This window comes from Nycticebus coucang, chromosome 1 (genome assembly GCF_027406575.1).
Source record: "Nycticebus coucang isolate mNycCou1 chromosome 1, mNycCou1.pri, whole genome shotgun sequence".
In the NCBI taxonomy this organism is placed as follows: domain Eukaryota; kingdom Metazoa; phylum Chordata; class Mammalia; order Primates; family Lorisidae; genus Nycticebus; species Nycticebus coucang.
In genome coordinates, this window is record NC_069780.1 from 73,496,486 (window position 1) to 73,523,933 (window position 27,448).

Here is a 27,448-nt window from a genome sequence, read left to right on the forward strand (position 1 = left end):
CCAAATCTTCTCACCAATTAACTAATGCTAGATTTCTTTGAAGTAAAGCTAAGCCTTTCACTTCAGAAATAACGAGATTAAATTCCCAAAGTCCGTCCGAGGTAATGTTGCAGCGTAAATAATGTTTCATCAAAGCGTAATCTGTTGAGATGGGGAAGTCATTTTGGATTATGTGTGAGGCCAAGGTAACCAACCCAAAAAGAGACTGGGAATGCAGAAAAAGATACAATTTTTCCCAGAATAAACTCTATTTACTTTCAGCCAACTGGGAACAGATAAAAACTAGACCAAATTATGTTTGTCATTTAGTTGCAAAGGCAGACGGCAGCACCGTACGTAACTTGAAAGATGCCTGGTCCTTGTCGCTTCTATCAGGCTGCCGGCCAGCCTAGAGGGCTTCCCTTGCAATTTCACTTGTTCATTTACGGAGAACCAAAGATTCTAGGGCTGAAGCGATCTTGAAAATTTATCTAGTCCTACCTCCTTATTTTCAGAGGAGGAAACCAAATTCAAACAAGTTAAATGAGTTGCTAAAAATTGGCTCTCTGGTCAGGAACCAGAATGCAGGTTGCCAGCCCCTCCTTGTAGTTTTGACTTGGTGCTGTTAATGGTCTCTCCATGGCCATCACATGCACACTGGATGAGGTCTGCCTACAGAGGATGGCTGAGGTACACTTGTTTTTACTCAAGATATTGTTGTTCCCCACCATTCTTTATAACAACTACACCATGACACTAACAAATTAATGGTAGGTGCAAAAAGTAGTGACTATGATGGTGAATTTATGTGTGTACTTTACTGGGCCACAAGGGATTCAGATATCTGGTCAAACATTATTCTCGGTGTGTCTTTTGGATAAGCTTAATGTTTAAATTGGCAGACTGACTAAAAGTATTACCCACTCTAATGTGGGTGGGCTTTGTCCAATCAGTTGAAGGCCCACTTAGGACAAGACGACTGGGCCTCACCCTCATGAGAGAATTCTTCCTGCCTGACAGCCATCAAGGTGGAACATGGGCTTTTTTTCCTTCCTTCAGGCTTGACCTGAAACAGTGGCTCTTCCTCAATCTCAAGCTTTCTTGAATTTCAGACTAGAATTACATCCTTAGCATTCCTGATCCTCGGGATTTCAGACTCAGCCTGGAACTAAACCATCAGCCCTCTTGCATATCCAGCTTGCTAACTCATCCTGCAGATCCTGCAATTTTCTGGCCTCCATAATTGTAGGAGCCAATTCCACGTAATTAATCTATTTCGCTGAAGAACCCTGACTAACACACTGACCTTTCCTAATGTTCAGATATTCTGACTCTCTTATGCTTCAAAATACACTTTCAAGGTAATTTAATGTACTTTTGCCCAGCTATAAATACAAATCATCTGGTACCATCACCCTAGATCAGATACATTAAAAACAAAGGAGCAGAATAAATAGGAAATCCCCAAAGCCATTAAAAGTAAAATTAAAACTATACAATTCTGGTTGTTTTATGTGGAATTAAGAGATTAAGTTCCTGGACTGGTAAATTCCATTACTAGATCAGAAGTCCTCTGGGAAAGCAGATCAGCTTAGGTAGGGGTGGCTGGCCAGGAAAGAAGAGAAAGAAGAGCTCAATAAAAATAGTAAATAGCATGCATTATTTTTGGTGCCTACTGTATGCTCCACTTGGTAATCATTCATCCATTTGATTTAATTGAACACTTTTTATGTCCCTGACATTGTTTAAAGGGTTAGAGCAGCGGTTGTCAACCGGTAGGTCTCAACCCTTTGGGGGTCAAATGACCCTTTCACAGGGGTAGCCTAAGACCATCCTGCATACCAAATATTTACATTACGATTCATAACAGTAGCAAAATTATAGTTATGAAGTAGCAACGAAAATAATTTTATGGTTGGGGGTCACCACAACATGAGGAACTGTATTAAAGGGTCATGGCATTAGAAAAGTTGAGAACCACGGGGCTAGAGATACAGCCTGTACCTGTAAAATCAGGTTTTATATCCTCCTTACATGGAATTGACAGTTTAGAGAGGGAGATAGATAAGTAACAAATGTTATAGAGAAAAATAAAGTAGGGAAGAGAGAGAGATAGTACCAGGTAGAAGGGGTTATAGTTTTTGGTAAAGTTGTCTGTACAGATAATATCAAATCTAAGGTGACATTTGCAAGTGGAGCTGAACAAAGGAGTTGAGGGAACAAGTCACATGCTGGGGACACTTTTTAGATATGGGAATCAGCAAATGTAAGGGTCCTGAGGCAGATAGGTGTTCGGGTGCTCAGAGAACAGCAAGGAAGCTGGTAGGACTGAAGCAGAGTTCAGCAAAGGGACAATAAGAAATATGGAAATAACAATGGACCAAATCATGTAGGGTCTACTGGAGTCCTCAAACTTTTTAAACAGGGGGCCAGTTCACTGTCCCTCAGACCGTTGGAGGGCCGGACTATAGTTAAAAAAAAAAAAAAAACCTATGAACAAATTCCTATGCACACTGCACATACCTTATTTTGAAGTAAAAAAACAAAACAGGAACAAATACAATCGCACCACTGCATGTGGCCCGCGGGCCATAGTTTGAGAACCCCTGGTCTAGACTCTCTGTGAGATAGGTAGTGATGTTGGTATAAATGAGCTTCAGAGAAGTTTGTAATGTTCCCACAATAACTCAGCTTGATGGAGCCTGGCCTAGACCTCGGTATGTCTAAGTCTAAAGCTCTTAATCTTTCCACATCATTATATTATTATTATATTATATTATATTATATTATATTATATTATATTATATTATATTATATTATATTAATGTTATATTATATAATATTATTTTTCTCCAGAAAAAGCTTAAAGCCTCTCTGATTGTTCTATGAATCCCTAGCATGATACTTATAGTAAATATTTGTCCCTTTTTTAACCATTCAGTGCCGCATATCCTTTTTACCTGATGAAAGTCCCTTTGAACTCTCCTTTCAACCTGTTGTAAATTCTTATTGGTTCTCTCAAGTCATTTCAATAAAATTTATCCCAAATCACATTTATTTATGAATATTCATTTATAAATATGTCTATATGTGTGTGTGATATTTTGAATTCTTGCAACCAGCAACATCTTATGGGTTCCCTCAGCAATTGATGAGTCAACTTAAATCAGATACATGATTGTGCCTTTTAAAAATACTAGCCTGGGCAGAGCCTGTGGCTCAAGGAATAGGGCACCAGCCCCATATACCAGAGGTGGCAGGTTCAAACCCAGCCCTGGCCAAAAACTGCAACAACAACAACAACAACAAAAAAAAAACTAGCCTATATCAATAGCAAACAGAAGAAAATCACATCACAGTCCTATCTTTAGGTCAGAGGTCTGCCCTTAGACCTCCACTCACCACACACAGCCATGTACTTCATAGACAGGTGCTCCTCTTAGCTCTGGCCTGACCAATTTGTTAATTCTTATAGCCTCTCTGGTCTTCAGTTCCCTCATCTTTGAAATATAGAGGATGAATTCCATACTCTTTAAGATTTAAATCAGCTCTAACTTCTTATGCTTGGCTCTGTTATATACCCTAGTTCACTTCTCCTAGCTGCTCCTTCTGAGTTTATCCCTTTTCCCTGATACTCCTATATGCACTTTTCCTTATTTCACTTCCCATCACATTATGCCCTATTTTCCTTCTTTTACTTTTCTCAAGGTTTAGTTCCTCTGTATTCATCTTCCTGTCTCCCAATACACACACAGTACACACAGTGCTCTGTGAGAACCGAAAGACTATAACAAACTTGTAGTTATTATAGGATTACATGGAAGAAACAAATAATTTCCACTCATCTTTGTCCTTAATCCTTCCAGACAAACTCCTCAAAACAAAACAAACATGTGGTTTGCTCAAAAACAAACCAGTAGAACAAACAAATCACTTTGATCTCACTATTCAGGATAACCCAGAAGTAGATAATAGCACAAGCAATGAGCTTTCTTTATAGCCCTCCGCCATTTCTATTGTCAGGGCCACATTCAGACACTCAGGCTTCCCAGGCTGGGTCAGAAGAGTTACATTCTGAGGCTTACTTTGTAGGTTAAATGGATGCTATGGCTTGAATATGCCACTTAATCCCCATTGTGGTAGTACTGAGACTGAGGCCTTTGGGGAAGTGATTGAGTCATAAAGGCTGTGTTCTTGTGGATGGATGAGTGCCCTGTAAAAGGGCAGGTGAGAACTAGCTCGGGCACTTTTTGCCCTTCCTCATGCTGCTGTGTGAGAGACATAGCAAGAAGGCGGTCACCACACAACAAATGACTGCACCTTGACCTTGACCTTGACTTCCCAGGCTCCAGAGCTATGAGAAATACATTCCTTTTGTTTACAAATCACCCAGTCTGTAGTATTTTTTACAGCAGCACAAAGACATGGATGGCCACTCAGACCTGTGTGGTAGGACTAGGGATGTTTTCATTCTTTCCCTGTGCTACACACAACAGAGCAAGCTTTTACAAAGTCAACCCCCCTCAGGGAATCGGCTAATACAAAATGCTTTTTTATTTTGTATTTTTCTACCCAGTGAAGAGTTCAGATGGTATCTTTCCTACCCAAAGAAAAGACTCAGTAAAAACCAAATTACATTCTCCCAAGAGTTGGTTCCCACATTGTTGGCCAGTGTGATGTGATTTCTAAGGTTTCTTATAGCTCATAAAATGTCATAGGTTGATCTGGGGGGATTGAAGGAATTGTGTCAAACGAAGAAGGCAAGAGGAATTCCCAGGCCAAAGAAATGCATGTACGAACCATGGACTCTTCAAAGGACCCCAGTGTTCTGGGAACACAGATTAAGTAGTTCAATGTGGCCGCACCAAAAGGACTGCAGAGGGTGGAAGGAGGGAGGAAGATAGAAGATTAGGAGGAGACAAGTCTGTAAAGTAAGAGAAGCTAGACTGCAAGGAAAGGGAGGTTTCTGTCCAATCTACTTCTTTATAATTCAACAACATTGAGATGTGACTGCTAATGATTCTTTTTTTTTTTTTTAAGTACCCACTTAAACTAACAGCAGACAAATACCAAGAAGTTATTTGACTCTAATTGCTGAAAAGTACAATTATAGAAAGTGGATGTGTGGTTGGGAGTTTTTATTTGCTTTTCTCCATGAAAACACATAGGCGTGAGAATCTCTCCTTCCTATACCCACTTCTTTCTGGAATTAAAAAATTGAGCAATCTTGGCTGAACATGGTGGCTCATGCCTGTAATCCCAGCACTTGGGAGGCCAAGGCAGGTGGATTGCCTGAGCACACAGGTTTGAGACGAGCCTGAGTGAGAGCAAGACCCCGTCTCTAAAAAATAGCCAGGCATTGTGGCAAGCACCTGTAGTCCCAGTGACTTGGGAGGCTGAGGCAAGAGGATCACTTGAACCCAAGAGTTTGAGGTTGCTGTGACCTGAGATGCCATGGCACTCTACCAACAGTAACCAAGTGAGACTGTCTCAAAAAAAAAAAAAAAATTGAGCAATTAGCATTAGAAGTAAACATGCAATATTAAAATAACTGTAAATACTTTACGTTGTATTCATGAGTCAAGAAATTGGGTTTGAGAACATGATCATTACCCATCAGAGAGTTTCAAATTCATATTTATTCTGACTGGTTTTGGTCCCCTGTGGGACTTATGTATGTGATAATCAGTCCCCTTGTTTAATGGCTACTACCCAGCTCTCTGCAGGAGTATGCCTCCCTGAGCCTGCTGAACTTGTGATGAGTAGAGGACCAGAAGGAGAGACTGCCATGCTGATAAACTCACACGTTCGTCTGAATTTAAGATCTCCTGCTCCAAAGCACTACAAGCCCTGAACAAATGCAAGACAGCAGGTTTGCCTTCAGCCCTCTCTCATCTCATGCACAACTTCATTTTCCTTCTGTCCTTCCCACCAAGAGATACTAAGTGTGTAGGTCAGCTTGCACTGCCTTAACAAAATGCCATAGACTGGATAGCTGAAATTATAGGTTTCATTTCTCACAGTTCTGGAGGTTGGAAAGTCCAAAATCAAGGTGCCAGAGAATGACGCACATCACAAGATCCCAGAGCTGCAGATGCAGGCATGGATGTGGAGAGAAGGGAATGCTTACATGCTGTTAGTGGGATTGCAAACTAATACAGCAATATTAGTTTCTCCAATTTTTTTTTTTTTAAAGAAATGTGGAGAATCTGTAAAGAGCTAAAAGTATGCCTTCCATTTGCTCCCACAATCCCATTACTAGGTATCTACACAGAAGAAAAAAAATCATTTTGTTGTAAAGACATTTACATTCAAATGTTTATAGAAGCCCAACTCACAATTACAAAGACATGGAAACAACCCAAGTACCCACCAACCCATTAATGGATTAATAAACTGTGGTATATGGATGCCATGGAATATTATTAAGCCTTAAAAAAGATGGAGATTTTAAACTTTTATATATACCTGGAGGGATTTGAAGAATATTCTCCTTAGTAAAATATCTCAAGAATGGAAAATCAAACATCTCATGTACTCATATATACTTCAGAACCTATTCCATAAATTGGGACGGAAGGAATCTCCCCCAACAAGTTCTATGAAGCAAATATCACCCTAATTCCAAAACTAGGAAAGGACCCAACTAAAAAGGAGAACTACAGACCAATTTCACTAATGAAAAAATACTAATGTAAAAATACTTAACAAAATTTAGTTAATAGATTACAGCTACACATTAAAAAAATTAAACATCATGATGAAGTAGGCTTTATTGTAGGAATGCAAGTCTGGTTTAACATACACATATCCCTGGGCGGCGCCCATCGCTCAGTAAGTAGGGCACCGGCCATGTACACTGGCGGGTTCTAACCCAGCCTGGGCCAGCTAAAACAACAATGACAACTGCAACAAAAAAATAGCTGGGCATTGTGGCAGGCTCCTATAGTCCCAGCTACTTGGGAGGCTGAGGCAAGAGAATCACTTAAGCCCAAGAGTTTGAGGTTGCTATGAGCTGTGACACCACAGCATTCTACCCTTTTAAAGCTTGAGACTCTGTCTCAAAAAAAAATACACAAATCCATAAGTGTAATTCACCATATTAATAGAAGCAAAAACATCTAGATACCATATGATTCTTCCAATAGATGTAGAAAAAGCATTTGATAAAATCCAGCATCCTTTTCTAACAAGAACACTTAAGAAAATAGGCATAGGTGGCACATTTCTTAAGTTAATTGAAGCCATCCATCTATGACAAACCTACAACTAACATCATACTGAATGGAGTAAAACTGAAAGCTTTTCCACTTAGAACTAAAATCAGACAAGGATGTCCACTATCACCACTATTATTCAACCTTGTGCTGGAAGTTCTAGCCAATGCGATCAGGCAAGAGAAGGATATAAAGGGCATCCAAATGGGGACAAGGAAGTCAAATTCTCACTCTATGCTGATGACATGATCTTATACTTAGAAAACCCCAAAGACTCAACCATAAAATTCCTGGAAGTGATCAAAAAATACAGTATCATCTCAGGGTAAAAAAAAATCAATGTTCACAAATCAGTAGCCTTTGTATACACCAATAATAGCCAAGTAGAGAAGCAGATCAAGGACACAATTCCCTTCACAGTACCTTCAAATAAAATGAAATACCTAAGAATATACTTAACAAAAGAGGTGAAAGATTTTTACAAAGAGAATTATGAAACCCTAAGAAAAGAAATAGCAGAAGACATTAACAAATGGAAGAATATACCATGCTCTTGGCTGGAAAAAATCAACATCGTTAAAATGTCTGTGCTATCCAAAGCAATCTACAGATTTAATACAATCCCCATTAAAATACCAACATCATACTTGGAAGAACTGGAAAAAATAGTACTTTGCTTTTTATGAAACCAGAAAAAAAAAAAAAAAACATATAGCCAAGGTTATTCTTAGCAATAAAAACAAAGGCAGAGGCATTACTCTACCAGACTTCAGGTTATATTACAAGTCCACAGTGATCAAAACAGCATAATATTACAACAAAAACAGAGACGTAGACATATGAAACAGAATAGAAAACTAAGAGATGAAACCAGTCTCTAGTTGCCATCTGAGCTTTGATAAACCAAACAAAAGCATACACTTGGAGGGGAAAAAAATTCTACTCAACAAATGGTGCTGGGAGAACAGGACAACCACATGTAAAATACTGAAACTGGACCCACACCTCTCACTACTTACAAAAATTGACTAAAGATGGATAAAATATTAAATTTAAGACATGAAATGATAAAAATCTTAGAAGAAAGTATGGAAAAAACTCTCCATGATGTCAGACTAGGGAAAGATTTCATGATGAAGACATCAGTGGCGATCACAACAACAACAAAAATAAACAAATGGGACTTAATTAAGTTGAAAAGCTTCTGCACAGCTAAGGACACAACAAGTAAAACAAAAAGACAACCTTTAGGCTCGGCACCTGTGGCCCAAGCAGCTAAGGTGCCAGCCACATACACCTGAGCTGGCAGGTTCAAATCCAGCCCAGGCCTGCCAAACAATGACGGCTACAACCAAAAAATAGCCAGACGTTGTGGTGGGCGCCTGTAGTCCCAGCTACTTGGGAGGCAGAGGCAGGAGACTCGCTTGAGCCCAGGAGTTGGAGGTTGCTGTGAGCTGTGATGCCACAGCACTCTACCCGGAGTGACAGCTTCAAGCTCTGTCTCAAAAAAAAAAAAAAGACAACCTTTAGAATGGGAAAAAATATTTGCATGTTATGAATCTGACAAAGTGTTGATAACTAGAATCTATAGAGAACTCAAATTAATCAACAAAAAAAGAACAAACAATCCCATCTGTCACTGGACAAGAGATATGAACAGACCCTTCTCTAAGGAAGACAGACAAATGTTTGTTTCTAACAAACACGTGAAAAAATGCCTATCATCCCTGATCATCAGAGAAATGCAAATCAAAACCACCCTGAGATATCACCTAACCCCAGTGAGAATGGCCCACATCACAAAGACTCAAAGCTGCAGATGCTGGCGTGGATGTGGAGAGAAGGGAACACGTTTACACTGCTGGTCGGACTGAAAACTAATACAACTTCTTTGGAAGGAAGTATGGAGAATTCTCAAATTAGGCCTCCAGTTTGATCCCACAATCCACTATTAGGCATCTACTGAGAAGAAAGAAAATTACATTATCATAAGGACATTTGCACTGGACTGTTTAATGCAGCTCAATTTACAATCACCAAATTGTGGAAACAGCCTAAATGCCCACCAACCCAGGAATGGATTAACAAGCTGTGGTATATGTATACCATGGAATACTATTCCACCATTAGAAAGATGGAGACTTTACATCTTTTGTATTAATCTGGATGGAGTTGAAATACATTCTTTTGCCGGGCGCGGTGGCTCACGCCTGTAATCCCAGCACTGTGGGAGGCTGAGGAGGGAGAATCGCTTGAGCTCAGGAGTTCGAGACTCACCTGAGCGACAGTGAGACCCCGACTCGTGAAAAAAATGGAAAAACCCAGCCGGGCGCCGCGGCGAGCGCCTGTAATCCCAGCGGCTTCCGGAGGCTGAGGCAGCGGGTACCCGCAGCCCGAGTCTGAGGTTGTGGTGAGCTACCACGCCCACTGCACTCTGCTCAGGGGCATAGGGTGGGACCCTGTCTCAACAAAAAAAAAAGTAAAGAAATAAAAAATAAGCAACGAAATAAAATTTTTAAAAAAGCCAAAAAAAAAAAAAAAAAAAGAAATACATTCTTTTTTTTTTTTTACATTCACCAAATTTTATTTGTCAGAAGGCTGGGATTCTGGAAAACAGTGAGAGTAGCCTCTCCAAGACTATTCTGTTCTTCCATTTCAAAAATTACAGCTTTTTTTGTTTGTTTGCTTTGTTTTTGAGATGGAGTCTAACTTTGTCACCCTCGGTAGAGTGCCATAGCGTCATAGCTCAAAGCAACCTCAAATTCCTGGGCTTAAGCGATTCTCTTATCTCAGCCTTCCAAGTAGCTGGGACTACGGGGCATCCACCACAACACCCAGAAACACATTTTTCTTAATAAAATATCACAAGAATGGAGAAGAAAGGACCCAATGTACTCACTACTAATATGAAGCAATAATACATGCCCACATAAGAGAAAAACTCAATCAATTCAAAGTGGGGGGTGGGGGAATGAGAGAGCAGGGAGAGGGGAGGCGGGAGGGGCATGGATGTGCTCACACCGGGATGTCCCTCCCACCTTCAGGACCTACTGAAGGGGTAATGTACCCAAACCTCTGAGTGGCCCTGCCCCCAAGGCTCCACTGAGTAGGACCACTTCTAAGGCACTGGGTGGAATCTTTCTGATTTTCTAAAACTAGGGATGTGACCACATCCTTTGAAACCAAGAGGGAAATAGCCTTGCCCCCTGGAGTCTGTAGTAAGAGTGGCAGCCCTGAGGACCTCTGAATCATCCACGGAGTAATTCTTCCTTGGTCTTGAAAGTAGTACACATTCACTGCCAAATATTTCTATGGTCTTGTTTTGTAGAATATAAGAATTCTGGCTCAGCGTGCCCTAGCTCAGTGGCTAGGGCACCAGCCACATACACCAGAGCTGGCAGGTTCGAACCCAGCCCAGCCTGCCAAACAATGATAACTACAACCAAAAAAAAATAGCTGGGCATTGTGGTGGGCACCTGTAGTCCCAGCCAGCTACTTGGGAGGCTGAGGCAAGAGAATTGCTTAAGCCCAAGAGTTTGAAGCTGCTGTGAGCTGTGACGCCACAGCACTCTACCAAGGGTGACATAGTGAGACCCTTGTCTCACCATAAAAAAAAAGAATTCTAACAGCCTTCCTTCATTCCATCCAAGCTCCATCCCTGTCAGTTCAAGCTCGTTTAAGTTCATAAATTCTTTGTCAAGTGATGGTCCAGTCATACTCTTGGTGGACTCTTCAGACACATTTTCTCATTTTCTGCAATGTGAATAAGCAGATAATTTTCCAGATCTTTAACATTCTGTTTCTTTTTAGCTTAATAATTCTTTCTTCAATTCATCTGTCTCTTAAATTTTTCTGTAAGCAATAAGGAGGAGCCCAGATGAGCCTTTAACACTTTACTTTGCTTAGGAATTTCCTTTGCTAAATGTTCAATTTCATTGTTCACAAGTTCTACCTTCCACAGAACACAGCTCAGCCAAGTTCTTCACCACTTTATAACAAAGATTGCCTTCCCTCCAGTTTCCAGTATTATGTTCCTCATTTCCTTCTGAGGTCTCCCACAGAATCTCCCTGAACACATATTTCTATCATGTACCTCAAAATTCTTCCCACCTCCCATGATTATATCAATGTACACAGCTATGATTTAATTAAAAAAAAAAAAGAAAAAAAAAATTCTTCCCACCTCTACCCATTACCCAGCTCCAAAGCCATTTCCACATTTTAAGTCTCTTTTATAGCAGAACCCCACTTCATGGTACCCAAAGCACATCTTAGTCTGGGCTCTACAGAGAAACACAACTAATAGGAGATAAACATAGATATAGATATAAACATAAAGAGACTTATTATAAGGAACTAGCTCATGTAATCACGAAGGCTAAGAAGTCTCAAGATGTGCAGTTAGCAAGCTGGAGACAATAGGTGAGCCAATGGCATAATTCCAGGGCAAGCAAAAGGCCTGAGAACCAGAAATCCAGTGGTGTTAAATTCCAGTTTGAGTCTGACACAAAAAGCAGAAAACCAATGTCCTATTTCAAAGACAGGCAGAGAGAAAGAATTTTTTCTTACTCAGTCTTTTTGTTCTATTCAGGCCTTCCATGGAATGAATGAGGCCCACCCATATTGGGGTCAGGAATCTGTTTTACACAGTCTACTGACTTGGGTGTTAATCTGATCCAGAAATGCCCTCATAGACACACCCAAGAATAACATTTAACCAAATATCTGGGCACCCCAGGGCTCGGTCACGTTGACACATAAACTAACCATCATGCCAGCTCAGTCTCCCTTGACCTGCCTTCTTGTCCTTTCCTCACATGTTAAACCCTAAGTTAGCCCATTCGTCAGTCTTTCACCAATTACCAATTTTTTGGTTTTGCTCAATAATCAGGGCTTTGCTAAGAGACTCCTTAATTGCCCTAAAAATAACTGCTAACATATTGATAAGTGCAAATGATTTAAAAATTACTTTTACTATTTGCATTTCACCTGTCCTTTATCCAAGGGAGAAAAAAAAAATGTTGTGGTAAAATACACATAGCATAAAATTTACAATTTTGGTCATTTTAAAGTGTACAATTCAGTGGGACTAAGTACCTTCACAGTGTTGTGCAAACATCACCACTATCTCGTTCTAGAATCTTTTTATTACCCCATTAAGCAGCCACTCCCATTTCCCCTCCCCCCAGCCCCTGGCAACCACTAATCTGCTTTCTGTCTTACAAAATTGCCTGTTCCAGATATTTGATATAAATCGAATCATACAAAAGTACAGTCTTTTGTGTCTGAATTTTTTCACCCAGCTGAAGATTAATTTTAGCCTCCTTAGCTAAGAATGGTGAGAACTGGGAAGTAGAATATATATTTTGTGATATAAATATTTGGGGGTTATCTTTAAAATCTCATCAACATTCTACTACTTCACTGTTTTATCAAGATTTGGGGAACCCATCTGTTATTCATCCATCTTACACAATCTGCTTTGTGCAGTTAACTATTTCCACGGAGGTCTGAGGCAGCCTGAGCACATGCTGGCGGTGAGCCAGGATGGGCCATGTGAGGACACTTCAGGGGCCCTGTCCTGCTCAGTCAGGGAGGGCTTCTTTCCCAGAGAGTGACCTGCCAGGACCAAAAGGGTCAAAGGTCATGCAGCCCCAGGGGCACACAGATGCTTATCTGCAGACACTTCAAGTCCTAATAAAAATGAAAGCAAGCCCATCTCTACCAGCAAGTAAGTTAATTATTCATGGGCTTTACTTTAAAGGAAAGACAGATTTATAGGGAAAAGAAAAGGACACCACATCAACTACAAAAATCATTTCCAGAAGGAGAAAATTTCTAATCAAATGTGAGTCAAAGATAATGCGTTCTTGGTTTGCACAGCACAGCTGCTGAGTTTTAAAAGGGTCCAAGGTTTGTGAACTATGGGTAATTTGAAAGAATACAAAGCTTTACTGGAGACATACCACGTCGATGGCCAGCTGAGACTATACAATTCTACTGAAGTTCTGCAAAGTTTGACAGCCCCCAGTCTGGAGAGTCTGAGTCTACCACGCCAGGAGAGCCCAGGATCTGTAAGAGCTGCTTTAAAACCACCACACACTTGGAGGCTCAGTTTAAGGGATTCAGTCTGCGTCACAGATTTTCTTTGCTGCAGACTCCCACTGTTTTTAACAGAGTACCTAAGCGCAGACTCTTTTTTTCTTTCTAGCTCTTCCTTTTTCATCTACCTTCTTTTTATTAATAACCAAACATAAATACAAAGACAAATATTTTTAGCTTCTATGTCTACTCTGTTACCATTTCTTTTTTTGCTAATATCAAAGTCTCAATTAATCTTCATACAAATGCATGTTGTTTTTCTGCTTCTGTTTGAAAATATGAACCACGTAGTCTTGATCATTTTATTCCGTAAGGACTAACTTAACCATATACACAAGCGCCGCAGTAACCCGCTAAACAAATCCATGTGAGGATAAAAGGAACATCACAGGCCTGATCTGGACACAAAGGCCTTTGTGTTTTTCTCCTTCTCTTTTTAAAAGTTTCTGGAGTCTGTAACTGAACACACAGCAGACTCTGGTTAAAAATTCATGATTCTCTTTTAAATAATAGCATTTGTCTTTTTACGAGGTCTTTCAGCTCAAAAGGATCCCTATTTCACTCCACAAATATTCACATTCAAAAGTCATGACTATTCTAAGAAATTTCCAGGTGATCCTAAAAACAAAGAAAGAAAGAAAATAAGTCAGGCTTATAAGAGACAACATCACTAGGTTTGAACAAATATACCTGAATTTATCCATACAATAAATGATGTTCTCATCAAAGTAGGAGGCTATTTTCCAAGGACTCAAGGATTTTTTTAATGCTTTTGGAATTTCAGTTAGGAACTGCCTTCCTTCATACACAGAGAATTGTTTTGAATGTCCCTGATGGTTTAAAAAAAATTTTTTTTTCTCATCAAGGTAAGTTTCCTTTTTGGAAACAACCAAACCATTCAATAAGGCAGATGGTAATTGGCTGGATAGAACTGCTTTAGCCTAAAAAAGTGGTGACTATAATATAATGAAACTAGATTTTATTTTTAATATGATTCCTTAATTACTCATAAATATAATTACAAAAGGTAACTCTAAAACATTTAGAACAATAGCAGTACAGTTGAAAGAAGTGTCTTGACTTCCAAATCAACTCCTCTGAAAAGGATGAGATTCATTTGAACATACTTTTTTTAATAGACAGAGTCTCGCTTTGTCACCCAGGAATGTGGTCACACCATCATAGCCCACTACAGCCCCAAACTCCTGGGCCCAAGTGATCCTCCTGTCTCAGTTTACTGAGTTGCTGGGATTACAGACCACCATGTCCAGCAAGTCTATGGTTAGTGGGGTCAAACCATCCTGGCCTTGCTTGATTTTGACAGACATACTACACCATTAGTAACTAGCCAAGAAGAACTGACTATTTTCAGCTTGCTACAGTATCAAATTTTATCTAACAGTTCCATTTTTTGAGTGAACAGACATGGCAAACCCTGAAATACCTTGATGGAACTATGACTCTAGAAGGTCTTCTTTTTTTTAAGACATAGTCTTTGTCCGTCACCCTGGTTAGAGTGCTGTAGCATCATAGCTCACAGCAACCTCAAACTCTTGGGCTCTCAGCCTCCCCAGTAGCTGGAACTACAGACACCTGCCACAAAACCTGGCTAGTTTTTCTAATTTTAGTAGAGACAGGGTCTTGCTCTGAGGTCAGGTGATCCACCCAACTCAGCTTCCCAGAGTGCTAGAATTACAGGCTGGAGCCACCATGCCTGGCCAACCCTATAAATTTAATACGAATAAACCTGTGTTTTGTTTTTTGTCTTCCTGTCAATGAAAATGGGAGGAAGGAAATTGGGCACCTTTTGTACACCAAGGACTAAACCAACAACATGTTACTATTTTAATGCTCTCAACATCTCTAAGCTAAAAAATTTTATCCCCACATACAGAGTCAAAAACCTAGATTAGCAGAACACTGGCAAGTGGGAAAAGTGCATTTAGAATTAGCTGATCACCCGTAGCACAGTGGTTATGGCACCAGCCACATACACCAAAGCTGAAGGGTTTGAACCCGGCCAGGCCAGCTAAACAACAACAATGACAACTGCACTTGTAGTCCCAGCTACAAGTCCCTCCCAGCATTTTCTTGCCTTGGGAGGCTGAGGCAAGAAAATTGCTTAAGCCCCAGGGTTTGAGGTTGCTATGAGCTGTGACACCACTGCACTCTACTGAGGGTGACATAGTAAGATTGTCCCCAAAAAAAAGAAAGAAAGAAAAAATAGAATAAGCTGACCACAGGTGGAGGAAAAAACCAAAGCCACACCCATGTGTTCGGAAAATGAAATGAAAATATTTTCCCACTGAGAAACCCTTTTTCCTCCCCCAGAAACTAATGCTATCATTTCTCCTACTTGCTTTTTCATTAATCTCAATAACTCTTTTGCCATACTTTTCAAAAATATAAAATAGGACAATTACCTCCCAATCTGGGAAAATAAAATGTCCTATGACTTTTTATCTTGTTATTTATACAAGGAGCCTTTGGAAACCAGTTAAGTGTTTGAACCAGTTAAGTATTGGGTGGGACATTTAAAAATAAATCAAGCTAAATAGAGAACCGTTAAAGTGAATAGAACAAAGAAAAAAAATCGTGATCCTTATCTAAAAGATATTAGAGGACACCATCTATGGTGGTAATAAATTAAAGACTTAAGAAAAGAATGAAAGAAGAGGTCTTTTAGATAAATGCAAGAGGAAACTGAGAACCAATGTCAGGGTATTTCTTTTGACCTTAGATATATTTAACTGGTGACTTTGCTCATAAAAGTGTTTCTGATATAGTTTTCTTTACTCTTAATGGCCCAAATTTGCCAGCAATCTCCCAATTCCCCTTTATTCTACTTAATAAGGCTTGCTCATTTCAGCTTTTATTTTCTTATTCAGACCCCTAATGACCAACAATTTGAAAGGAAACAAATTAAAATAAGACACTTGGATTAAATAATGAATTCTTTCATCATAATAATGAGTAACAATTGTTAAAATAAATATAAATTCCGTATAACTTACTAATGTTTAGTGATTCTTACTTTATTTCTGAGAGCGTTTCATGGCCTTTTGTCTTTACTTATAGTCAAAACTAATACCACCCACATTCTAAAAGAGTTTAAAATTAAAGTGACTGATGTTTTGAAAATAACATGCCCCAAAACAGTCTTATTTGGAAATTTAGATTTGCGAATGCTATCAGAGGAGTTCCCAAAATCTCCAGAAAGCTTGCATTACTTCTGGCTTTTTCTGTTCTCTTAAGTCTGCATCTGTTTTTATACTAAAAAGGATATACAGAAATTTGTGTGCATTGTTCATCTTAAGTTGCCATCATATGAAGCAGAGCTGAATACAGAAATGTCTTTCACTTCAAAGGGCATACCATGGGGCACAAAGAAAGAAGGGATTGGGTCCTTCCAGCCAAACATTGCTCAACTCCCCAGGGATACAAGAGGGTAAACTCTGGCCCTTGTAGCTCTAGGTAACATTTCCCACAACCCTGATTCATAAATATTGACATTTGGGGAAAATAAGAACAAAAAAAGAAGAAAAAGGCTTTAGAAAAAAACGTTTTTAAGTTGAAATGTTTATATATTTTTAAAAACCTGATTTCTATCTAAGATTCCACTATAATTTTTAAATAAAATATACCTTGTCTTAGAGTTTTTAGAAATAGTATTAAACATCAACAACTAAGAAAAAGAAAACATTCAATAGTTTTTAATTGCTTTTTGGGTTTGGTTTGTGTTTTTTGTTTGTTTTTGTTTTTGTTTTTTGCCATCAGGAAAATAACAGGCAGGACAGAGTTGAAAACACCTTCTTCTAAAAGGAACTATAATAAGACAATTCTCGCATAAAATATACATTTTTTTGGTTAATGCCAATTTTTAAATCACAGTGAATTTTGAATTATTTATCTTCAGCAAAATCTTTTCTTTTTCCTTTTAAATATTTGTCTCCACCTCTCTTTGCTTCAAAAAGCAAAACAATAAATTAAAGAGTAACTAAGACCTTTGAGGATTCCTCTGGCTGGAGACTGTTTCCTCTGTGGAACTACAGCGCATCCTGGTGGCAATAGCTGTTATTACCACAGTTTATGGACAAAAATAAATATACTGTCAGGAAAGAGAGCAGTGGGGTGGCTCTCTAAGCATTACCATCACAAGTAGAACTTTTTCAACTTTTTAAATATATCTTTTAAGAATAGTAACTTTACTGATGAACCATAATATCACCCTACACAATCAACATTCATATATTTTCACAAATATAAATTTTTATTCATATTTTACTACCTTAAGACTGTTACAATTATCTGAACAATGCTTCAGGAAAATTCAAGAGGGAAATATGGTCTTTACTGAGTGATACAGGAGAGTAAACCAAGTAGTTTAGCAGCCGTGGGAACCTTCTTTTCCTCTGGGTGTCACAGGTACAGTAAAGCAGACAAGAAAATCAAAAAAAAGTATTTGCCATTAGACTTTTTCTAGCCTTCAGATTTTAGCTAACAAAAATCTAGTTAACTAAATCCATTTCCATTCTTGCAAAAAAAAAAAAAAAAGTATTGTTGATACTTTTTCCCTAGAAGAGAAGACAATTTTATATGGTTTTCTTTCATGTAAGAAAGAAAAGTAGCAGCATATGGATGTAAAACTTAATAGACAAAATGATGATTCAGAGTAACCGTAATATTTTATGAGTTTGTTATGTTTTATACTCTCTCATCTAATCCTCTCAACCACCCTTATCAAATTAAGGATCAGTATCTCCATTTTACATGCTAGGAAACTGAGGCTTAAGGATATAAAATAACTTCTTCAAGGTCGTTCAGCTAATGAGTAACAAAAGGGACTGAACCCTGCCTGGCCCTGCCTGTTTCACAGCCCATGCTCAGAATCAGGCACACGATAGGCACTGAGTAAATATTTATTTGTTGACTCAGTGAACAAACGCAGGGATTGTGAGGTTATTAAAGGTAAGCTTGGACTAGATTCAACATTCAGTAATTTTTCCAGTTTGGTTTACCTACACTTTGAACTTTCTCTTGTTTGTTGGGGGCAATCACGCTGATCTGAGCCCACAATGTCACCACTATTTTCTGCAAAACAATAAAGAAGAAACACCGACCATATGGAGTCACCTGTGTCTCAGCCCCAAGCTGTTTCATCTAAGAGGCACTAACAAGGGGTCTTTTCCACTTTAGATGCCTTTGGAAGTCTAAGGAAGCTTCTGGAACTCTTTTTAAAATAATGTTTTTTAATACATGACAAAGAAAACCAACTTTTTAAATAAAATTTTCCAAAAATTTTTAAAGACCAATGTCATGTATGTGTTTTTTTAATTTATTGAAGATTGAATAATAAGATCTAACAGCAGACTTAATCAGTAGTATATATTCAAAGTCATAATAAGTATAATGATATTTTGAGATACCAATAGCCTGCATAATCTGATATCAATTTATCAGTAATTTCCATTGATGAGAGAGTAATTGTTAATATAAATGTGATGTGTGGCCTGTATTCATAAATAAAGGAAATGACAAATTTCAGTTTGGAGCTAATGAAAACAAAGATTTTTATTCATGAAAGTTCACCCCTCACCTTCCTAAATTAAGAAATCAATGCTAATCATAAAAGAGTTATAGATAAATTTTTTCAGAAACTGAGATATTAAAAAATTCTTAAATCCCGGGCAGCGCCTATGGCTCAGTGGGCAGGGCGCCAGCCCCATACACTGAGGGTGGCAGGTTCAAACCTAGCCCCGGCCAAACTGCAACAACAACAAAAAAAATAGCCGGGTATTGTGGCAGGCGCCTGTAGTCCCAGCTACTCGGGAGGCTGAGGCAAGAGAATGGCGTAAGCCCAGGAGTTGGAGGTTGCTCTGAGCTGTGTGACGCCACGGCACTCTACCATGGACAATAAAGTGAAACTCAACAGCTTTCGTTTCTACAAAAAAAAAAAGTCTTAAATCCCATCAAAAATACAACAAATATATATTATATATGTCTATATATTTCCCTTTAATATGGATGATATGAGACAAGGCAAGGCACTAAAAATAAGCCTGGTTCTAGAATCTAGGAAGGTTTTAACCTTGCCTGAGTCTCATGACATTAATCAACAACTAACGTGATTATTTGCCTATAATAATAATTCAGCTTGACTTAGGAAATGACTATTGAGTAGCTACTATTCTAGACACTATTTAGGGATTTTTTTTAGTAATAAGTTTTAAAAGTAAATAATTCTGCATCAGCTGTTTGTGTTTCATTTATAATTTTCTTTTTTATCTTTAAATAGATTCAGAAGGTATGAGTGGTTATTTTTGTCACATGGATGAACTGTATAGTGGAGAAGTCTAGGCTTTTAACACAATCACCACCCAAATAGTATCTGTGGTTGCCAAAATGTCATTTTTCATCCCCCTTCCACTCCCCCTTCTGAGTCTCCAATATCTATTGTGTCACTCTGTATGATCATAATTTTCAAAGCCATTCTACACACATCTTTCATTCAAACCTAATTACAACCTCAGGAGGCAAAGCAGGATCTGGAGACTTACTCATAAATTCTTCATTCCCATAATGAATCCCACTCCAAACACACAGTAGGTGCTCAGTAAATGAACTCTGCGCTACTGCAATGACTTGAATTAGGGTTGCTAGACAAAATACATATATTCAGTTAAATCTGAAATTCAGATAAACAAATATTCTTTAGTATAAGTATATCCCATCCAGTAATTTTTTTAATATATGCCCCAGGCAATATGGGACACACACATTAAAAAATTACTTGTTTATCTGAACTTCATATTTAAGTGGGCATCTTGTGTTTTTCTTGCTAAATCTGGCAACTCTTTCCTGAATTTCTCTACTGGAGAAGAGAGAGAAACAGGCCAGAAGTGGAAGGAAGAGGACACCCCTGTAAACAGCCCACAATCCAAGATGGATAACGGCACTACCTTCCTCTTTCTGGGTAGACAATTTTGAGCATGTCCTACAAGTCTCCCAGTAAGTCAGATCCCCCATCACCCTCAGAGGTGACCTGCCTATTAGGGGACCCTGTACTGGTTTCCTTTCCTTCCCTATCTCATCTCTCTGTTCCCCTGTCTATGATTCCTGGAGTCACATTCCAAATAAATCTTCACATTTACATTCTTGGTTTAAGATCGGCTTCTGAAAGAACCCAAATCAAAACAAAATGCTTACTGAATTAAGTCCCCCTTTGCAGATGAGAGGTCCATGGAACATGCCAGATGCTGAAGGCACCAGCAAGGATAGTGATAGACCTGAGTCAGCCTTACGCAGCACTGCCTCTGGCTACCAATCACGCTGTTGTTCTCGTGTACCAGCCCCTGGCAACAGCCCTTTGCATGTACCTTGGTGAATCCTTTCCACAAATCCTTAAACGGCAAAGAGGTAAATAGAAGCTCAGAGGATTTTCCAAAGTCACGTGCTTACAGCAAATGCCATCTTTCTGCAGCACACTGCCTGCCTGTGCCCCCCAGAGGAGTTTAGGACAGGACTCTCTTGAGGTACTTAAAACATTTTTACAGGAAAAAATTACTAGCAACACAAGAGAGTAGCTCAGTCCTATGAGATTTAAAAGAGAGAGAAGGATGAACTGTAAATATTAGGGATGTCTTCTCATGGAACGTTGGACTTAGGCTCAATCATAGTGAATGAGTTAGATTCCACTGTGAGACCCAGGCTGGGAGGGAGAGCGCTCTGGACAAGCATGGTTCAGAAGGAGCACTGAACATGTGTCCTGTGACTATAAACAGACATATGGCCTCAGGATGGGATACAGGGAACTGGGCCATACTATAGAGACCTAGGAATACCAGGTGCCACGGTTTGAATATTTGCACCTTCCAAAATTCATATTAAGGCTCAGCATCGGTAGCTCAGCAGGTAGGGCACCAGCCACATACACTGGAGCTGGCAGGTTCGAATCCAGCCCAGGGCTGCCAAACAACAATGACAACTACAACAAAAAAATAGCCAGGCATTGTGGTGGGTGCCTGTAGTCCCAGATACTTGGGAGGCTGAGACAGGAGACTCACTTAAGCCCAACAGTTTGAGGTTGCTGTGTGCTGCGACACCACAGCACTCTACCCAGGGCAACAGCTTGATACTCTGTCTCAAAAAAAAAAGAAAAAATTTATATTGAAATTTAATCCCTATCAGTGCCCTGGCATGTGATCCCCTGAAGAGTCCCCACCAGCATGAAGGCTCTTACCAGATGTGCTCCCTTAAATCTCGGACTTCTCAGCCTCTAGAACTGTAATAAATAAACTTTTTTCTTTATAAATTACCTAGGCATTCTGTTGTAAATACCAGAAAATGGACTAAGACACCAGGTAACAAATACATAGTTCATCTGAATGTGGACGTGGAGGCAATGGGGGCTATTAAAAGCAGAAATTTAATATGATCAAAATAATATTTTATCATCCCTGGTTATCCAGTGATTAGGAAAAAGAAAAAAAAGATAAGATTTTATCAGATTCATCTGGCAGTGGAGAGTAGGATGGCTCGATGCAAAAAGACTAGTTAGTAGACTCCTGACAGTAATAAAGACCTAACCAGGAATAATTAACAGCAAGATGTCAACTACATTACAAAGGAGGAGCTGTCAAATCTGAGCCCCTGAAGAGTCAGAGAGAAGAAAGAATCAAGAAAGATCTCTTGCTGAACCAGGGTAATGAGAAAAAATAGCACCATGAAGAAGAAACTGGAAAGTTAGATGTATGGAGACAAGAATAATAGCTCTCTCGGGGTATTATCATTTCTCTAAAAATTATACTTTAGGAAGATTTTCTGAATGATCTGGAATTGTGACTATGTTCCCATGTGGTAGACAGATGTAACTCAAACATGTGGGTAAGCCACCTCTCTCCCTGACCTTGTAGCACCTAAGACTGTGATTACTAACTGGTGAGGATATCTGTTGTTGCTGCTACCTATCTAACACTCTCAACTGCATCTAGAAACAGCATTTATCCTTCTGTAAAAGTCTCATCTTTTAACCAGGCACGGTGGCTCATACCTAGCACTTTGGGAGGCCAAGTTGGGCGAATTGCTTGAGCTCAGGAGTTTGAGACCAGCCTAAGCCAGAGAGAGACCCCATCTCTGCCTGTGGTCCACCTACTTGGGAGGCTGAGACAAGAGAATCACTTGAGCCCAGGAGTCTGAGATTGCTGTGAGCAACAACGCCATGTACTCTACTGAGGGCAACAAAAATGAGACTGTCTCAAGAAAAAAACAAGTCTCATCTTTTGTAGTAGAGGTGAGCCTGAACCCATCACATTCTATGCCCATCCCCACGCCCTGGCCCAGCTATAATAAAGGACACATAGCCCAGACCTGGCCAACTAGACCAATCCCATATGTGTACACAGGACAGTAATTCAGGAAGAGGAATGTGGCTGGAGTCAAGGTAAGACATAGCTTATGCAGATCATGGGGCTCCTCACGGAACTGAGGGCTGGAGTGAGGCTGGGTCTGAGTAATGGTCAGAAACAGGTGCTCAGGCACCATCAAGCCTCTCTTGTGCTCTCCACTTTACAGGTGCTCAGGCACCATCAAGCCTCTCTGGTGCTCTCCACTTTGCGGCTTCCCTATGGACTGGCCTGTTCTACCGCAGGAAACCTCACTGCCATCCTCCCAGCATTATCCCTCCCAGCTTCTTCAACTGTGTTAACTGGAGAGACAACCTCTCAACTCCGTCTATTAATGCTCACTCCAAGAAATTCTGAGACGGGACTCATCGGCAGAGGGCTGGGCCACATGGTAGCCAGGCTGCTCCAGCTGTACCACGTGGGTGGGGGAAAGGAGGTGCAGTTTTCAGAAGTTGAGAGAGTGGAGCAAAGCAGCTATAGGCACCCACTGCAGAGGTCTGCTTGTCAGCACTTGTGCTGAGAGTTTTGCATGTGTTGTCTCCTCCGATGCTTATCTCAATCCTTTGAGCTTTTTTATTTTTTTATTTTTTTTTTTTTGTAGAGACAGAGTTTCACTTTATTGCCCTCGGTAGAGTGCCGTGGCGTCACACAGCTCACAGCAACCTCCAACTCCTGGGCTTAGGCAATTCTCTTGCCTCAGTCTCCCAAGTAGCTGGGACTACAGGCGCCCGCCACAACGCCCAGCTATTTTTTGTTGCAGTTTGGCTGGGGCTGGGCTTGAACCTGCCACCCTCGGTATATGGGGCCGGCACCCTGCTCACTGAGCCACAGGTGCCGCCCCCTTTGAGCTTTTTTAATTCTATTGTTACCATTTTACAGATAAGGAAAGTGAGGCTGAGCAGAGATTATATCTTACCTAAAATCCTAGAGCTAGCACTGTAAGATCCAGCTGGCTCACACACACACACACACACACACACACACACACACACAGCATCTATACAACAGTGGCGGTGCCAGTGTTCCAAGATTTTCTTTCTTTCCTTTTTTTTTTCTGAGACAGAGTCTCACTTTCTTGCCCCTGGTTGAGTGCTATGACATCATAGCTCACAGCAACCTCAAACTCTTGGGCTTAAGTGATTCTCTTGCCTCAGCCAGGCATTGTGACAGGTGCCTATAGTCCCAGCTACTTGGGAGGCAGAGGCAGGAAAATCGCTTGAGCCCAGGAGTTTGAGGTTGCTGTGAGCTGTGATAGCACAGCACTCTACCCAGAGCAACAGCTTCAGGCTCTGTCTCAAAAAAAATAAAATATTAAAAATAAAATAAAATAGAATATTTATAATCAACAAGTAACATCAATATTATAAAAGGAAATGTGAGTTCATTTTAACAGGCTTCCACAAGAAAATATCTAGCATTATATACCATCTGTGGGGGGAAATGAACAAAAAAAAAAAACCCTGTTAGATAGTAAGAATTTGTAACTATATACACACAGGTGCACATGTACACAAACACACACACATATACCCAATTCCCCAAATGCAAAATAATCTGATTACGGAGCTACAGTCACTTCTTAAAGTTGAAATTCTTTAAGGCTATAAAGAAAGACAATAATGATATGCACAATGGAAGAGACAGTAATATACAATACAATAATAGAGCTTAAGGCTGGGAGCGCTGGCTCACGCCTATAATCCTAGCACTCTGGGAGGCCAAGGCAGGTGGACAGCTTGAGCTCAGGAGTTGAGACGAGCCTGAGCTAGAGAGAAACACCCGGTCTCTAAAAATAGCTGGGGATTATGGCAGGCATCTGTAGTCCCAGCTCCTTGAGAGACTGAGGTAAGAGAATCACTTGTGGGCCTGGACCGGTGGCTCACACCTATAATCCTAGCACTCTGGGAGGCCAGGGCAGGTGGATTGCCTGAGCACACAGGTTGGAGACCAGCCTGAGCCGGAGCAAGACATAGTCTCTAGAAAATAATCGGGCATCGTGGTGGGCGCCTGTAGTCCTAGCTACTTAGGAGGTTGAGGCAAGAGAATAACTTGAGTCTAAGAGCTTGAGGTTGCTGTGAGCTATGACGCCATGGCACTCTACCAAGGGCAACAAAGACTCTGTCGCAAAAAAAAAAAAAAGCTCATTATTAGAAATAATGGCACTCTACTGAGGGTGATAAAGTGAGACTCTGTCTCAAAAAAAAGGGTCAGTGCCTATAGCTCAGTGGCTAGGGCGCCAGCCATATACACGGGAGCTGGTGGGTTCGAATCCAGCCCAGGCCTGCCAAACAACATTACAACTACAACCAAAAAATAGCCAGGTGTGTGGCGGGCGCCTACAGTCCCAGCTACTTAGGAGGCTTAGGCAAGAGAATTGCTTACGCCCAAGAGTTTGAGATTGCTGTGAGCTGTGACGCCATGGCACTCTACTGAGAGTGACATAGTGAGACTTTGTCTCAAAAAAAAAAAAAAAGAGGCTCGGTGCCTGTGGTTCAAGGGGCTAAGGTGCCAGCCACATACACCTGAGCTGGCGGGTTCGAATCCAGCCCCGGCTGCCAAACAACAATGATAGCTGCAACCAAAAGTTAGCCGGGCGTTGTGGCGGGTGCCCGTAGTCCCAGCTACTTAGGAGGCAGAGGCAAGAAAATCGCTTGAGCCCAGGAGCTGGAGGTTGCTGTGAGCTGTGATGCCACAGCACTTTACCCAGGGTGACAGCTTGAGGCTCTCTCAAAAAAAAAAGAAAGAAAGAACTATAATTGGAAAGAAAATAGACCACCAAATTTCATTTTGCTATTATATTTTTGCATAAAGGTGTAGTAGAGCTCAGTTTAAAACTTTATTCTCACTCTGCCTTCCCTCACCTATTTCAGAAAATACACGTGGCACAGTTAGGATGACCAGGGTGGTCAGCATGGTGTTGCTATAAACTTCAGATCTGGATATTGCCACCCATTTGTTCTGTCCAAAGACACAAGCCACCTATTTCAGGACACCTGTCCTACTGTATTACATCTTTAAAAAAAATACTGGTGACAGTGTAGCTGAAAATTCAAATGGAAAAGAATTTCGGTGGATCAGCATCTTCTTTTCTGCTGATTTTTTTAAACTGATACTTAGGAAGACTATTTCTGTGCAGGGTGTCCAGCCTCTACCACGGCCCACCCCATCACTGCAACCCCCTTCATAATCAGTGTCGATGGCCACGCAGTTCATTTGACCCATATTGATGAGAATCAAACGTGAAGATGGCTGAAATAATTGGGTCAAATCTGCAGCAGGCCAGGTCAGTGGTCACATAAAAATGAGGGCATATTCAAAAGTCATAATGGATCATATTCTCTGTGGGCGAAATAGGAGTGATGATGGTGTAGTATCAGCCAATTTCAGAAAGACACTTGCAAGTAAAATGTAAATCATTAATATTTATATAGATGCAGAATAAAAATAAACAATGCTGTATCATATAAATACAGGCAAATTTATGTCCCATACTTCTAATTTCCAGCTTATTCCCTCTCGTTAAAAAAAAAGGCAGTAATGGAAGCATTAGGGAGTCAGTATATTTTAAGTTAAACTATTATTTTTACTACTTTTTTTCATTATGTTGGGTTGGATTTCTTCCCTTTGTCACACCGAATCCATCCTCTCCCCTTGCCTGTCTTGCTCTGCGCCCTGAGAGGTTGATCTGTCCCAGGTGCAGCAACAGATCCCTGGCCTCTGGCTTCCACCAGGTTTGGCCAACGGAGGACGTGAATGAGAGATCAAGACCGGGAGAGAGCAGCCCCGTTTCAGCTCCCTTGTAGGCTCGTTGCTGCACAGAAGGTCATAGCTCAGTTTAGATGCCCTTTGCCACAGCCTGTCTGTCTGCCTCCACGTTTCCATAACCACATCCTCCTCTTTGTCTGGTTACTGCCTCATGCCAATGGTTTCCATACTCCTCGCCCACACCTTTGTAAACAGTCCTTCTACTTATGTAGGAATAAGGAGAAGAATAAGAAGAATAGTCCCTCTACTACGTAGGAATAATGAGAACAGATGACACTAGAAGATGCTTTATCTACAATGAAAAGAACAAACTGACCAGAGGGGACTCCCAGGAAGGAATAGATGTTTTAACCAAGGGACCCCCAAGGACTGACCAGATGGTTGGTCTATGATAGGGGGCCTCCAAGGACTGACCAGCCAAAAAAGAGGAGATACTACAAAGCGGAGATGAGATCAGGGTTTACAAAACAGGGTCTTGTTTCTTTTTTAGAGACAGAATCTCACTTTATCACCCTCAGTAGAGCGCTGTCACATCACAGCTCACAGCAACCTCAAACTCTTGGGCTTAAGTGATTCTCTTGCCTCAGCCTCCAAAGCAGCTGGGACTACATCCACCTGCCACAATGCACAGGTACTTTTAAAGATGGGAGTCTCTTTAATAATAAAATAAATAAATAAATAAAGATGGGGGTCTCGCTCTGACTCAGGCTGTTTGGGAACCTGTGAGCTCAGGTAGTCCACCCACCTCGGCCTCCCAGAGTGCTGGGATTATAGACATAAACTGCTATGCCCAGACCACAAATGTATAATTTTTGTGACAATTCATATCAAGTAGATCTTGTTATCTATTTTAATCATTATTAGAAGACAATTCTAATACATAAGACAGTTTTAAGACATAGATTACTACATGCTTTCTCTTAGCTTTTGTTCTAGACTGTCTTTTCAAGGATACTTACATAGCAAACAACTTTGCAAGATAGA